The 16,474-nt window shown below is 32.3% G+C and overlaps 1 protein-coding gene across 2 annotated transcripts in view; it reads left to right on the top strand.

The window, feature by feature from the left end:
* LOC148227575 (protein amalgam-like) overlaps nt 1–16,474 on the top strand; it is an 85,225-nt gene that overhangs the window by 54,859 nt on the left and 13,892 nt on the right. The window lies entirely within an intron of this gene.

The raw sequence follows: 16,474 nt of genomic DNA, 5'->3' as shown, positions 1-16,474 counted from the left end.
AAAAAAGTTTCATTTAGGGAAAAATATGCAGAATTCGAATCTCTGTGCAATTTGAGAGAATGGTTTCAGTTCAATTCCACTGAAATATTCCGTGCTGCAGTAAAAAAAATTGAAATCACCAAACTTGATTTTTAAGTTATGATCATATTTCACACAACAGATTTTCATATACAGATATATGTCATTGAGACGATCACATCAGAGTATAATATCTCAGATTCATTTTACTACAAATTATATGAAACGACAGAAATACATAATCCATTCAAATTTTATGCGAAGCGCACAATGCGCTCAAACTAAATATGCTAAATATTCGCGTTCAAAGTTTGACATTTTAATCTTGAAAAATCGCTTAATAATGTTACCAGCGTAAAAAATCTTTAATTACTATTCACATCGAACGCTACCCATATAAATCTTAATTTTATTTTTGCGCATATTAATCATTTAAATATTTTTGCCATCACATTACCCCTCTGCCGTTTTTTCGCATGCGCTCCCATAATGGGTTTTAGTTAACGTGAAATTTCACACCTTATAATATATAATTTATGTGCACCCCTATCATGCCAACTGAAAGGGGAGATTTGATTTTTTTATCTTTGAAGAAACACACTCGTTTATGTAGTCAGTCGCAGCAATGACTAACGTTTTTTTATAAATCACAAAATCAAACAAATCAATCCAGCAGCGCTGTTGAACAGGTGTTGGACGCGTTATAAACATAAAATTCAAAAATTACCCCCCGCGTTGTTTTGCTCACTTCCCATCAACCGCAAAAATGTTAGGGTTGTGAAAAAAATAGACTCGTCCATAAACATAAATAAGTCGAAGACGCGCGGACCGTTTTAGCTCTCACAGTTGAGCTAATCGATTGTAATATATTAGTATATACTATTTTAAGGTCGAATAGTAGGTTTAAAAACAATAAAGATGTGATAAATCTGGGTGCAAGGGCGGGGTCGATTTGCATAGAGAGGGTGTGTCGTTGTTATGGCTAACATAAATTATGTGATAAAACAGAGCGGCGTCCATGTTAACCATATTGAAAATTAAAAAAAATATTAAAATAACTAGAATTATACATACATGTATTATAATGTACGTATAGCTCAAAGAACTTCAATAGCTTGACATTGAGAATGACTGGCAGCTTATGGGAAGCTTCAAACGTCTAAACCTAAGTAATGGACCTTTAGCTTCAACTAAAACCTTGTGTAATCTCGCGCCAGGGGTGTCTGGTGTGAAGATTGATTATAATAGTACTATAAATTCACTTATCAGATCTGAAACCGATTTAGGATAGTACAATATATTTATATATTACGAAGTATAAAAAATAAACGCAGAAAATAAACTATTACGTATTATAGAATTTGCTTGATATTGTATTACACTTTAATACATTTTTAATAATGAAAACCATGTGTGTTGTAAGGTATGCAAATAAAAAATTGCTGATATATTAATTTGTAGCATATAGTCGTCCTGTTCTTTAAAAAAAATATATAATCCTTAATTTGTTAATTCATTAATAAAATTAATAAAATATAATAAACGTTATATTCTTACATCTTTCTGGTAGTTGAAGGATTCTGAATTAATTATTTCCGTGGATGCACTAAAACATCTCAGCCAAGTCTCCATAGAAACACGAGGTCTTACTTATTTCAGTTTAGTTAATTATAAACAGTACTTGGTGGAATCAATAGTTTGTGACAGCAGCTAGCAGTGCACGATATCCTATCAATCACACCAGTTATTTTATTTAAACTAGTATTATTGTACTGAGTCCAACTCCTTTTTATTGTGTTTTAGTAACAAATCGCAAGCAGATATTTCAAACTATTTTTTATCGTTCTATTGATGCGGCACTATTTTTAAACCGTAATAGGAGTAATGTTTTATGCATAACCCAACTCTCCTGATTTATTTCGGAGATGTTCAGAAAAGCTGTGCGAGTTTTCTCCTTGTTCATATACTGAATTCTGATGCGAGATAAGCTTGCTTGTTGTTAAGCAAGTATACTAGATATAATAACGGATTCAAACAGGAAACGAAGAGTTTCGCTGGTCCTTCGAGGCCTTCCCACAAGTGTCAAGGTCGCACGCGAATAAAAATAACGCTGAAGAATCTATGGTCTCATCCGGAGCGATATGCATTATTGGCGTAGAATTTCCATTTTGCACTTTGTTCAAAAGTTTTTTTGCTGTTTTGTTAATAAAAACTATATAATATAACAAACGCAAAACAAACTTATGGCGGTATTTCGTTGCTTTTGTTCAGTTCGTGCGGAACTTATTTTTCGATTTTTTTTTATGTTCGTTTGCTGTTTTAAGTGGTTAATATTATTTATGTTGAACTTTTTTTATACGTGGTTCTGATTCAAGTAATACTTTCAGTTGATTTTAATCGACTGAAGAAGCACGTCCTTAACTTTATTCATCTTCTAGACTTTTGAAATTATTTGCTACTCTAAAATGTCTATGAAACTCAATTTGCCAGTTGCGAAACGAATTAACCAAACCTACATAATAAAAGTTCTAAAAATATTTATAGTGCAAAATACAAACTGAGCCAACTTATTTGGGGAAAATAAGCAGATGAAAAAGTATAGAAGACGTCGTATCTCGCATATTGCTCCAAAGTTACACTATGTTTTTAAAACATGATAGTTCTCCTTACCGATATTAATACTGACTACTTATATGAAAGTATTGGTCAAAGTGTATTTAAACTGAATTTTGGTCAATAGCGCCAAAAAACAATTATCACTTCTCAGAAGTCAAAAATTCACGTTAAAAGCAATAAAAGTGTGTCGGCGCCGTCGCAGCGGTAACGAGCGTTCTCACTGCGAAGCCGATTATATTACTTTTGACGTGAATTTTTAACTTCTGAGATGGGATTATTGTTTTTTGCGCTCTCCTGTTGCTTAAAATACGGTTTATATATGCTTCAGTCGAGTCTCACCTATTTTAAGTCGTAATATTGCTATATTAAATCTTAATATGAACGCTAGATAATCGAGCGACGGCACGATTTTATTGCTTTTGCCGTGAATTCTAAACAGGCCTCTCCCCTTGAAAATTTTGTCAGAAAAATCTGTGCATCTTAATGAAATCGTAATAATAAAAAAGCATAACTTACTGGCAAACTTTTGCCCCCCCCCCCTCTGGAAAAAGCTGAAATGACTTCCCTGCTTCGGCCGATTTATATTTGTTTCGTATAATAAGCAAAAAAATATATGCGCTCCGGTGATGTACACTCAGTGTACATGTTAAAATAATGATTTAAAATAGGAAAAACACGAATAATACTACGAAATAATTATTAAATTTATAGTTAAAAGTGTTCAAAATAAATAAATACATTGGAAATCACAGTACGCAAACGTCATTTCTGTGCGAAACAAAAAAAAAACAACCGGCAACCTTGATTTTGTTGACAGAATGTTAATTTTTGTTATTTCCGATAATTATTTGTGTATTGTTATTATCTACTTAATTTATATATATTTTTTTTTATTTATTTATTTACGTAATTCCGTATGAGTAAGAGATAACTCAATCTGCGGTTGCAATTTAATACATTAAAATTATGAATTGAATACATATACATTTAGAAAAATATAATAAATACATTTAAAATATTTATTATTTAATTTTAAAATAATAAATAAAAAAAAATAAGAAGCATGTTAAACGACAACAAAAATAACAATTTATTGTATTATTTATTAATTTTATTTTATTTGATTAAAATTGCATGAATTCATTAAGAATATATTTTTTAATTTCTTTACAACTATTTCTACAAATAGCTGATTTTGGTAAATCGTTAAATGTTTTAAATGCAATATATTTTAAATAATTTGTGCTAAACTTGAGGAATGTGTAAATCATCGGCTCTTTTCTAAATCGAATTTTAGTATTTATAATTGATTTTCCCTCTAGAGTTTCTTTTTTGTTACCATTATTAGTTCATATTTTAGAAGAATGGCTATAGGCAAAATTTTAGTTTTAGTTAGTGTGCATCAAAAGGCAATTTTAACAAAAAAATTATAGCACTATCTTGAATCACCCAAAGTGATTTTAATTTAAATTTACTTGTAAATCCCTAAGCACTATGAATACGTTCAGATTAATACATAAAGCATGAACATTTTATTCGTCATATATATAGAGATATTCATATAATAAGATGAAATGTACACTCGTTGTACATCACAGTAAAAGAAAGGTTAAGCATTGTTTTTTAAAATAATTATTAACTTAGGACCTAAGACACATTGAAAAGCAGAGGTATTTTTTCCCCTGTATACATATGCACCTTTGTGAAATATACATATATATTTTAAATGCATTTAATGTCTTTCACACATTCGTTGTGTGCATACAATCAACGTGTCAACGCTCTCTTCCCTCATACCACATTTGACGATAAAACGTGGAAAAAAATACTTTAGAGGGGTTATTTTATTATAAACATTATGTGCATGACTCGAAAGTTGAAAGAGAGAGCCCACACGCGATGTTTCATCCTAAAGTCCATGACCATGCTCAGTACGAAGGAATTTCGCTGACGAATTTCATAAACATCATTCACATCGTCCGTCGAACTTGTTTTAAACGCACGAAGTATGCATATCAAATTATTATTATGTTTGCAGACGACTAATTGATGCAATATAACCCGTAACCCAATATTATTTGGTAATTTGTTAACTTTCAGACTATACACACATTTTTTTTAAAACCTTATCAATGGCTATTATTTTTTATGACCCAAATTTGATTAGCGCAATAATTTTAATATGGCGTCGCATTGAAAAAAATCTAACCATATGTTAAATGTGACAACTGTGACAGCCATCGTAGTCTGTGGTTAAATCTGACAAAAATTCGCGCCACACACGCCTCGGTTAACCGAGATGTGTCATCGCTAAGATATGTAATGTTTTTACTCTAATTTCACACATATATTTGTATTGTACAATTTTAACACTGCAGTTATTTTTACAGCCGGTTAAACGCCTCCGTTCGGTGGAAACCGAACAAACATCTTAATGCGTTTTGTTTGTTTTCGAATCGTACACCGATCGTTTACGCGAGTTACCGGCGATAAGATAAAGATGCACTTTTGAAACTATACACAGTGTACTATTATACAATGGGCACTCGTTGTACCATGTTTATGGTATATGTACATATGCGGATGAATGAAAAAATTGGGGCGTAAAATCATAAACACATGGCCGCCACGTTTCAAATTCGCTCATATGTGGGTCATAAACTCATAAAGCATATATGTTTTTTTTGATAATTTATTTGTTGGTTAGTGTAGTTGAAGGGAAAGAAAAAGTGCTTCCAGAATCGTACCGCATAGCGCATTCTCATGGCCGAAGAAACAAATTCACACGAGGCACACATGTGAGGTCGATTGGACATATTTTTACTACACGATATTGCAATTTTGATTCAATATATAATAAAGTACTTTAGGGATCAATCGAAACTGTCTTTTTAATAAATACGAAGTATATATATATACATACTTATACGAACCTAGTAAAATATGCAATGAATAAAATACATTTTTCTGGCAACTATTAATCTTATAGATCTAATTGTCTTATAGCTTCAAGTAAAACTTCTGCCTTTTTGATTAAATTTTAAAATTATTTTTTATCATCTCAAATTATTCTATTGTGTCCTTATCGCTTCATTTGAGAGTGTTGTTGAACAAATCATACAGAAATGAACCGAGTTATCTTTTTCAAATATAAAACCATGTTGGATGTATTATATTTTTCATTATATATTTTCGCTTTGATGAGGTAAACTGTTTATTCAGGTGAACTTTTATTTTTTTCATAAAATTATTTATATGGTATTGTTCATATCGGCACACCTGGAATATCTCGCAACGCACTACTGTGCTGCAGCACACAGTTTGGCAGACTGAGCTATCATCATTCATGAATGATCTAAGTTGCGGCAGTTGATGTTGATGCATGTTCATTTCTTCTGCTTTCGTATATTAATTTTTAACAACATTTTTTATTTTTCAAACATGTTTCAATCTCAACAGCATGTTTTGAACAATTTATTAAAGCAGTGTTTTTTACGTATCTTACAAAGAAAATTCAATTTTATATCCTAATACATAGTATCTTATGTGTTGCAGTTCCAAGACCATGGTCTCTTACTTGCATATCTATTTTTACAAAAATCATCTTTGAATGTTTTTTCTTCTCAATATGAAGCGTAATATATATAATTTGGCCGCAAACTAAGTGGCATTTGGCCTGGATTTTTGACTTCTGAAAAGGGATTTTTTTCTTTTTTGCGCTCTCCTATTGGTCAAAAATCGGTTTAGTTGTGCTTCATTTGATTCTCACCTATTGTAAGTCGTAATATTGTTAATAAAAGTAGTATTACTAGATAATCGACCGTTTCCACTGCATCGGCGACGGCACGATTTTCTTGCTTTTGACGTGGATTTTTGCCTTCTGAGAAAGGATAGTTTTTGCGCTCTCCTCTTAGTCAATATTCGATTTACATATGCTTTATTTGATTCTCACTTATTATTGTTATAAAAAGTCTTAATGTGAACGGTATATAATCGAGCGACGGCACGATTTTATTGCTTTTAACGTGAATTCTAAATTGTCAAAAAAAAATGCATGTAATTTAATGAAATCAACATATTAAAAAAATGCGTGTCACTAAATTTGATCAAAAACCTGAAAGTTTTAATTAGTAGATTTCAAGCCTTTTTATTCAAAGATTTCATAATGACACAATTTACACAACGCTGAGTGTAACCCGAAAGAAAGAATTTTCCGTACTAATACTGCTATATTGGCAGCAAAATTCACGTTACTCGCTCACAACCATGTTTTGCGTAGCAACAAACGCTTCATTTTTATAAATCAAAATGACGTCTCCTTGACTAACGTAATGTAATAAAAAGTATAGAATCCTTTAAAATGATATCCGAAAAACTATTGTAATATATAGAAAGAATTAGAACATTTAACCAATGTTTTTAAAAATGTTTTTTTTTTAAATACGACTTATTTTTTATTGTGAAGTGTCTACGTGCTTTAAATCAACCCGGAAAAAATAAAATACGTAAAAAATGTAAAACGCTCTTCATCTTTTAGCATGTTCCACGCCATTACAAGCTACACACCTGTAGTGTAAAAGATGGGAGCGGCTCGAAACGCAATGGAAACCATCACGCCAATTTGTCTTGGCTCGACCCAGTATCTCATATCTACAACACACTCGCTACACGAGATCCGTTGAAAAATATTTACGTATGTCGATAAATTAAATAAAAGAGGATTTACGACCGAATCGTGATTTTCATTCCGAAGATGGTCGCGTGTCTCCTTTCCATAATTTCCATAACGAAGGCGAGCTTAACGAACTTCAATTTTGATCAGCAATATAGACACACACAACGTATCGAACGCGGTCGTAAAATAGTTAGATAATATGCGTATGGGAATGAATTAACGTTATGAGCACGTGTTTTTATTTTGAGCCTAGACAACTACAGCCGATGCTATTAATTGCTTGGCCGTCTGCCAGGGAATGTCAAAAAGTAACCGTCGATCGACATTTTTTATATTTTATAATAATAGTTTGACGTATTCTAAAGAAGCCTGTAGAGAATAAATGCATGTTTGTTTGCAGTATGAACGTGCTGAAATGTGTCTGATATTATATAAATAAACCGACGCCTAACGTGACACCTGTTTAAAGCTTTTTTATAGACCAAATGGCAGCTTTGAGTTTAAAAATAAATGTTTACACTATCTGGAATTCTTAATTTATTTAGACTATTATTATTCTACAAAAAACTGTATTGATATGTGCAATATATACGCGTTTATGACGAGCATTGATTTTAATCTGCTAAATTTACAGTTATATTCATAGTAGGTAGTACGAAAAGGGACAGATATTTCTGATTAACACTCCGAAAACAATATTTGACAATATAAGATTTGTGACCGACTATGAATTATGATTAGTAAACATTACATTTTGAATTCCTCGAACTTGTGACGATCAGAAAAAAAATGCAAAAATGCTTATGAATGAGTATTTTTTGGTAAGGATTCATTCGCCGGTTAAATAGTTAATGTTTTAATGTAAATGCTATAAATCATACGATAAGATGTTGTCGATTAAATACGTATGCACAATTTCCAATAACAGTGAAAGGCTTTTATACAGATATTATCATAGTCATTTCGAATTCCAAAGCATCAGTAGGTTTTGCTCCTTGCTGTCATAGCATGTGTTCAATTACTTATTTGGCAAAACCAGTCGCGTTTCATAGCGCCAAAATCATACCAAGCAAAATGAATGTACGTATATGATAATTAGAACTTCTGAGAATCGTATAAATACATTTTTATTAAATGTGCTTTTTCAATCCATCCCTGCCTATCGTCCAAATTCCATCCACATTCTCAAAGCGCGCGCGAATTAATTGACGCAAACGTTCCGACTGCATCCAAAGAGGAAAATATCAATTAACAAACGACCATATACAACATTTCGTTATATGTTTGTATCTTTCAATTCGTTTTGTGTTCACACAGGCGTTCGTTTATGCGCAAGTCGTGTGCACGCACAATTAGTGTATTTTACACCCCTTTTTCTGAACAAAAAGCTCGACGCTTAATAGCATCAATTATACGCACTAACCGGCATTTTTCGTTTGTTTCAGGTAATTGCTGATTTATTATCGCCCCTAACCGGCTGGCGAGCTTTCAATCAACGAGGACACGAATCCTGTTTCGTTGGCGATCGAAGCGATTAAGTGTCTTGGTGCGAGTTAGCGCGGATAAAGACCTTTCAAAGGCGGCGAACGAAAGGGTTATATGAGTGTAAAGACAGGGTTTCGAGATCTCAAGGTGTAATTTAATCAATTTAACGCCAATAAGCCGACGATCTTATATATAAGTATACTTGTGCTAAACAATTATTCTTGTCTAGTACTTAAGGGGCAGTAGTTAAGTGTAGACGTTTAATACGCGAGATCACTGAGATCTGTAAAGTCTAGTTACATTATAAAATAATAATAGAACGTCTTTATATAATTAAAAATTTATATTGTATTATGTAATACCATATACGGAAATGACCAAAAAAACGAATAATAGAGCATATTAAAAATATATTAATGGTTTGATCGGTACGCCAAAGTATTTTTTCCCGAGGCGAACCAAGGCCTATATTTACTATTTTTTCTTAGGATGACCTTATAGATGAAGTAGCTCGCTCGTCAAATATACTTTTATTAAAATAAGCTTTGCCGCAGTGGTAGTGTTTTGGATGAGACTTTAAATCTGTAACGATCATCATGAATCATGATTATGATACGTCACCTCACATGATCCTCAATCGCATGCAGACTTAATGACTTGTCTTCAACAGTCTTTATTTTTAATTCAAGAAGACATCAGCGCCTTCACCATACTTTATTCCAGAATTTATGGATAGACTTATTCCGTGTATTAAGTCGAAACGCGCGAGCATCACTCGGGTTGGTGCGAATCGACACATGCACCACGCGTGAGTTAATCTCGTTTAAAAACATAAAGTGATTAAATACTTGATCAACGTTCAGCATATACTTCTTTCTTCTTTGTGAATCTTACAGTCGCGCTTTATTTTTTAATACAAATTTATTGATATTATAAATAATTATCATTATCCGTAACAGTTTAACCGTTTGAATGCCGTAAAGACGCCGTTCCTAGTTTTGTATTTATTTACTACTTTTTGAGTACATAATTGTGTATAATATATTATATTTTATTTTGTTCTTATAATAAATAGAAGTTCACACAAAAAAAAATTAAATTTTCAGAAATATTTTTTTTAATATATTTATAAAAACATCAATATATGGCAAAAATATTTGGAATTCTTAGCATACACTTCCTAATTTCGCTTGGCACTAAAAGGGTTAACATCTCTTACGATGTGCGCGATAGTATAAATTCATATTGTTCTCGTAACGTTGTATAATAATACACGTAAACAAAGGAATTTAATTATAATAATAAAAATAAAAATTGAATTTGCTTCATTGCTTTCCGAGGCACCGGTAATGCGTTCTGTTGTTTCGACCAATAAAAAATAAGCATTCAAATATAAAACAAGATGGCCGACAGTACCATGACGACAGTTTTAAATAATTATTATTTAATAATAAAATTTTGCTACGCGACAATAATTTTCATTAATTCGTCATTTGACTGAATATAAATAATCGGATTGTAAATTAACTAAGTGTGTTATACACATGAAAATTAAATATATACATAATGTGTTGAGGATTAGAAGAATACATTGATTAAACTAGATAAACAATCATAAAACAATCGTCGTAATGAAATCTTTAAATTTTGAATTCCCAGCGACGGGCTCCGAGGCCAAAAAGTGAGTTTTTCCTTTTATATTACATAAACATTATCATTGCTTCCGATTTAATGCACATATTCGTTAGATTTTAAGAATTGCAAATAAACCAGGTATGTTTTAAACGTGAACATATAATATATCCTTAGTATGTATGAGGATTGAAAGTTAATGTCGATCAAATCGGCGCTGTCGCAGTGGGAACGCATATACATCACCCAACGGACAGCTTATAAATGTGTAGTTTCTTGAATGTTATCCAATAAACGACATTTTTAATGATTATAAATATGTGATTGCATACCTGGAATAATCGATAGCCAAAATATCTAAGAGTGGGTTATTTTTAATTCCGATGTGGCAAAATATTTATACGTCATGGTTTTTATTCAATTTTTGTTCTGTGCCATTATTCCTCTTTCGGAATAGCCAAATTCAAGATATTCAGTATGTTCTTTATTTAATTTTTTAACTTATGCTTTTAAAAGCACTGGTTGGCTGTATAAATTTCCTTGCACCGCCGTTAAATCGATTGAAAGCTAGAACAAACGGAGGAAATTGGCGTCGAACCTGCCACTCTCTCCTGTTCCGGTCGGATCCGTTTCATGGCGATCATTTTTGACAAACGAGGGTCATTAATAGTGAACCTCCCATTCGTGTGTTTTATCATTGATCGATGATTTTAACGGGCGTGCCCCCCTCTATGCTTAAAAAACTTTCAATGGAAATATCTTTACAGTTAGGTGGTTAGTTAGTTAGTTCGGCTGGTTAATTTATATTCACGCGAGTGGGTGTTCCTGTGTACGGCATGGAAGAAGGGAAGTGCGTATGGCCATTTACATACAAATGTACGAAGAGTACCAAAATCAAGTATGTGACACACTGAGAATTACGTGCTTCACATGAAGGTCGATCTGAAAAAAGTATTGAGCATGATCTGCTCGACTATCATATTCAATCTTATAAGAATAGCGATGAGCAGAGACCCAAATCACGCATGCAACGAAAGCTTTATCTCGCATTCAATCTGAGAAGTTTTCTTGGCGGCGTAATGTTAAGACATATTTTCGCTTTTGTGAATGACAGTAAAATATTTGGCCCAACTCCTCCCACGAACTTCCATCGTAGCTCTCAAAGAAAATTACACAATACTCCCCGACACGTTCTTCTGTATCTCTTTCTCAATCTGTAGCTTATTCGATACAAGATTCTAACGAGTGGCAAAATTGACATCTATGATTATGAAGAACATTGCACATGTGCTAAATATGGCAAAGTTAACCTTGAAATTACTTACAAACGTAAACGAAATCGAATTGTACGTTACGCAATATGTATACTAAAAGCGAACGTTACCAAAAAAAAGATGTTTATATGATGTGTTATTTGAGTCTTGAATCAACGCCCACTTTCTTCTGGAAGAATTTTTTTACTACTTTCATGTGTAATATTTATTTATTCATTGATGATGTTGGTTGAAATTTTATGTTTACTCTATAACTAAAAAAAATATATCTACTAAATGCACGACATTGAAAATATGATTTAATTCTGAAAAAAAAATTTTTTTTACAAGGTAAAGAAAACCATGAGCTTTCATTCCTTGTACTGGATCATGTACTCCAAAGTTAAAGATCAAATCGACATTTAATGTATTATACATACTTTTATTTTTCTTTCAGATTTTTCTGTTTCACTCTAATCATAAAGAATCGTTTGCATATTTTCTTTCTTATTCAAAAATGTACAATCATTTTGGGACGGGCTTCGATAAAATATTCCCATCGCATAGTACGCATCGACACGTGTATCTGAATATTGATTTGTTTCGACGTATCGGACAACGGTTTTGAACAAAGGACAAAAAGAACGGCTCAAAAAATCTGACGAGTCAAGATGATGACTGTTTGGAAATCTCAGAGCCCGGATCGAATCATAAGGAATTAGTATAGTTATATGCGAGTAATACGCGTATGTACGTACATTTACAGTGTCAACGAACCGCATTTTTATTACAGCGGTCGCCAATATTTTTTTCTCATTTTTTGGCAATTGTTAAGGAATTCCTGTTGGCATTAACGGTGCGCATTTTTGATGCGGTTACATCCTGCGACCAAAATGCAGTTTGCATAAATGCATGTATAATATCTTTAGGTGAGATCAGAGGATGTTTGGGTTGTTATAATATGTGGGTCACGGTTTTGAGTGTGAGTAAATTTATAATATTATACTGAGTGTTATTTTTCGAGAGCGACGAGTTTAATTCATCAAAATTTAGTTACATAGCATATACTATAACAGCGGGACACATTTGAAACTATTGCATAAATTAATTGGATGTAGATATAATTAAAAATATGGGAAATACTAGGAACTAAATTATATTATTTAGTAAATAAGCACTCTACGCTTGCAGCGATTATCCAGTCAATCACTCCTCTCGCTTCTTAAAATTAACGAAAATAGTATACGTCCTTAGAAAGTGACATTTGCTTGATGGATATCTCCGAGATTGAATTATGTATGAGTAACGAGTAATATTGTGGCCTTACGGTGCTATTTTGTCTTCCAGTGATATATTGTTTCCTGTGGCTGTTTCATACAATAACAAACAAATATTCATTCAATGCACCTTGAAAATATATTTTTTAATTTCTTCTCTAAAATTCCAAAATCTTTCTAAGCCTTTTCCGCTTGGAGTTAAAAAGTAAATCGCTGTACTCAGATCACTGTTATTAGAGATAATCTTGAAACAGTTTAACAACAACTGACATCATATGGTTCATACTAAAGAATAAATGTTCAAAGTGCAAAAAGCAATGGCAAATGAAAAGCTCCGAAGATTTTGGGTTTTATATTATTGTTATGGTATCTCTATACTATAGAATTAATTTAACAGCTTTAGATTTGATAATATATATGGAAATGTTAAATATATATCTACTGGTGAAAATGTATTCCGATATGATTCCACTAAAATGACATATTTAAAAAAATATCGTGATAAATTCAAAACTATTTTTTACATTTTCTTTGAGGGTTAATCCAAAAATTTCTAGCTTGGAATTAGGGACGTCATTTCACCTTTTTTTAATATTTATATTTCATTATGATTCATAGTATTTAATTAAATATCACTGATTTTTTATGGCCAAATGCTCCCAATGACGTCCCTGTTTTTTTTTTGCTTACTGCTTGATTATAAAAGGATCGGGGTCGTCTATATTATTCAGACGGTGAAAGTGACCTTCAATTTCAGTTGCTGGTTTTGTGTATTTCATTTTTATGTCATCTATTTTAATTATTATTAAAAGCATTTTATAAATACTTGAAGGTCAAATAGTAAATATATTTTTAGTGGATTCTCCGACAGTAATTATTACGTCACGCTGTCAAAAAAACATTAAAAAAGGTTCACTGAATAATTAAGGGCTTAATGATAGCAATTAGTTGTTTATATGTTTCGCGTAAAAAGTAAAAAAAATTATATACATGTTTATTGCAATATATTATATAATGAATATACTAAGTATTATAAATTATAAATATTTGTCTGTCTCATATGCTGAAGGACTTTTAATTATAATATTCTAAAATATACGAAACACGATACTCGACATTGAACATGTATTGTCTGTTTTTTAGATGAATATTTCTGATTTAAAAAAATATCTTAACCGCTTTCATGCCACGATATATTTCATACTACAGGACCCCAATGCCAGCCATTTTCAACTGTTAAAAATCGAAATGCTATTGTCACAAAAAAACAATATTGAATTAATTTTTGCTTATTAGCAAACTAACATACAGAATAAAAAAATACATTTTTTTTATAAAATCTAAACTAGCAATATAACAATAATACAAAATTTTTTGTATGTCTCCTTATCATTTAACGCGTGAAATTTTAGTCAAGTTCTACACCAATTATAATTTGCTATTAAAAATTACGTTTCATATATTACAAAGGCGCAAGTGACTAGTGGCAACCTTGGCGTCGTTGAAAATATGCATATTAATTTAAGCTATTTTTAAGACAACTATTCATAGATTACTTTATATACTTCTTATATTATTTCATTGCGTAAGTAACATATTCGTGTAACAGGCGTGTAGCGACTGAGCCCCGCATGAGGCGCGTGGCATTAGAACGGTTAAAAGTTAACAAATAGTATAGAAATAAATAAAAAAAATCGTTAAATAATGAATTTATAAGAATTAGAATCTAATCTAAAAGATTCCTTTTAGAAACTATTTATAAATACTACGCTTCTGCATAATTCAATGGGGCATTTGTTGAATATCTTAAGGAAGAAGTTGCTCAAACTTGTAGAGAAAATTGTCAATCTGTGTACCAATGATTTCTCAAATTATTGAAACATATTAGGATGCCTTAGTATTTAAGCCAAGCTATATATATACCTTTTGATATATTGCTACCGCCGAGATCAAAAGATCTTATTGCTAATCAAATATTACATCAAAAAGAATGGATTTCTGAATCTAAAATTGTAATCATTTTAATGGACTATATTTAACTACCCTACTTATGTATGTATTAATAACATGTTATCACTTATCATAATATATTATATATTCACGATGAAAACATTTACACGAGTATCTTACCGTAAAATCTGAGATGGTTGTCAATAGAGTTGGCGACGGTCGTCTTCAATTGAAGTTATCGTATTTTATTTATAAATATATTACTACGACTGCCACAACATACTATCATCTTGTAATATTAATCTTTCCATTTCACCTCATCTCTGTATCGATTACCCGAGCGAGGGACGTGGTCGTCCATCATCAACGAACGTCGTTATTAATTGAGCATTGTCTTTCTCAACAGATGATTGATATAAGTGCCGTCGTGGATCTCGATTAAAATTCCTCTTTACTCATTGTTTCCTTTTTCGCACATTTCTGCCGATCATGTCGGATGAAAAGCTGCAAAAGCTCGTTCGTGCCCCTCGGACGCCAGATGCTTTCAAAAACTGCAGCTTTCGCACGCCATTCAGACCATACTAACAATCAACCGATTGAACTTTTGATTTATTTCTTGAAAGTATCGCATTATATATTTTACAAGCGCACACGTCATAAAATACCCCGTTTCTTCATCGCATTTTCGAATATATAAATTGAAAATCATGACTTCATTTACGACTATTGAATAGACTTGATCGCCTTTGGTTGAAAGCATATTCAGTCATAATATTTATGCATCGCCATTTGAAGATTCGCATCCGATGGTATACAGAAAGTCTGCTGCTGCGGTTTTGTAGCGCAGTTTATCTATGTGCGACGATATGCTTTCAAAGCTTAACCTTGCTCTTAACCTCAGACTGCGGCTGTAATAATAAAAAAAGTTGATTAACATGAAACGACAAAAAAACTGGTATACGTAATAAGCAAACCAGTTTGCGGCAATGCAGCCCATTTATAATGGCATTGTGTTCTGATTTAGAATTAATCTGAACTGATATTAAACGACAGTGGAATCTAAAACGTTTTATACAAGTAACTAGTCAAAAATCAGTGGTATCAGTAGATTCTTCACGAGCCACGTAAATCAGACTTTAATTTCCGGTAGGCAAATGGCTTATGCTTATGTTTATTAATTTTATCTATCGTCTATAAAAAGTGTATTTTTATAACTTGATTGAAACAATATCGAGTCGTCTCTTTTACGGCCGTTTTAACTATCCGAAGATTTTTTTTCTAAACAATATTGGAAGATCACGCATTTGCTGACGCTTTCTCACGTTTATCGCCTTTTAGATTGTCATAAACCATAGAAAGCGATATAGTAAACTTTCGCCGCGCCGTGTTCCCGGACTCGCAGGTGTCAGGGTCAAAAAGTACCCTGACCTATCTCGTCTCCTCTCTCCTGCACCGGTATATTCACATCGCTGACCCTGAACCTCGGTGGCACGGTGACAATGCATTCGTTCGAAGGGAATGCATAATTTATGACGCGGTAAGATTATCCTCGAGGAATCTTCGGCCGA

This window comes from Plectrocnemia conspersa, unplaced genomic scaffold (genome assembly GCF_051122295.1).
Source record: "Plectrocnemia conspersa isolate PC_06_02 unplaced genomic scaffold, ASM5112229v1 ptg000013l, whole genome shotgun sequence".
NCBI classification, from domain to species: Eukaryota; Metazoa; Arthropoda; class Insecta; order Trichoptera; family Polycentropodidae; genus Plectrocnemia; species Plectrocnemia conspersa.
Note: the sequence above shows the minus strand (reverse complement) of the source record. Positions and strands in the feature narration are given on the sequence as shown.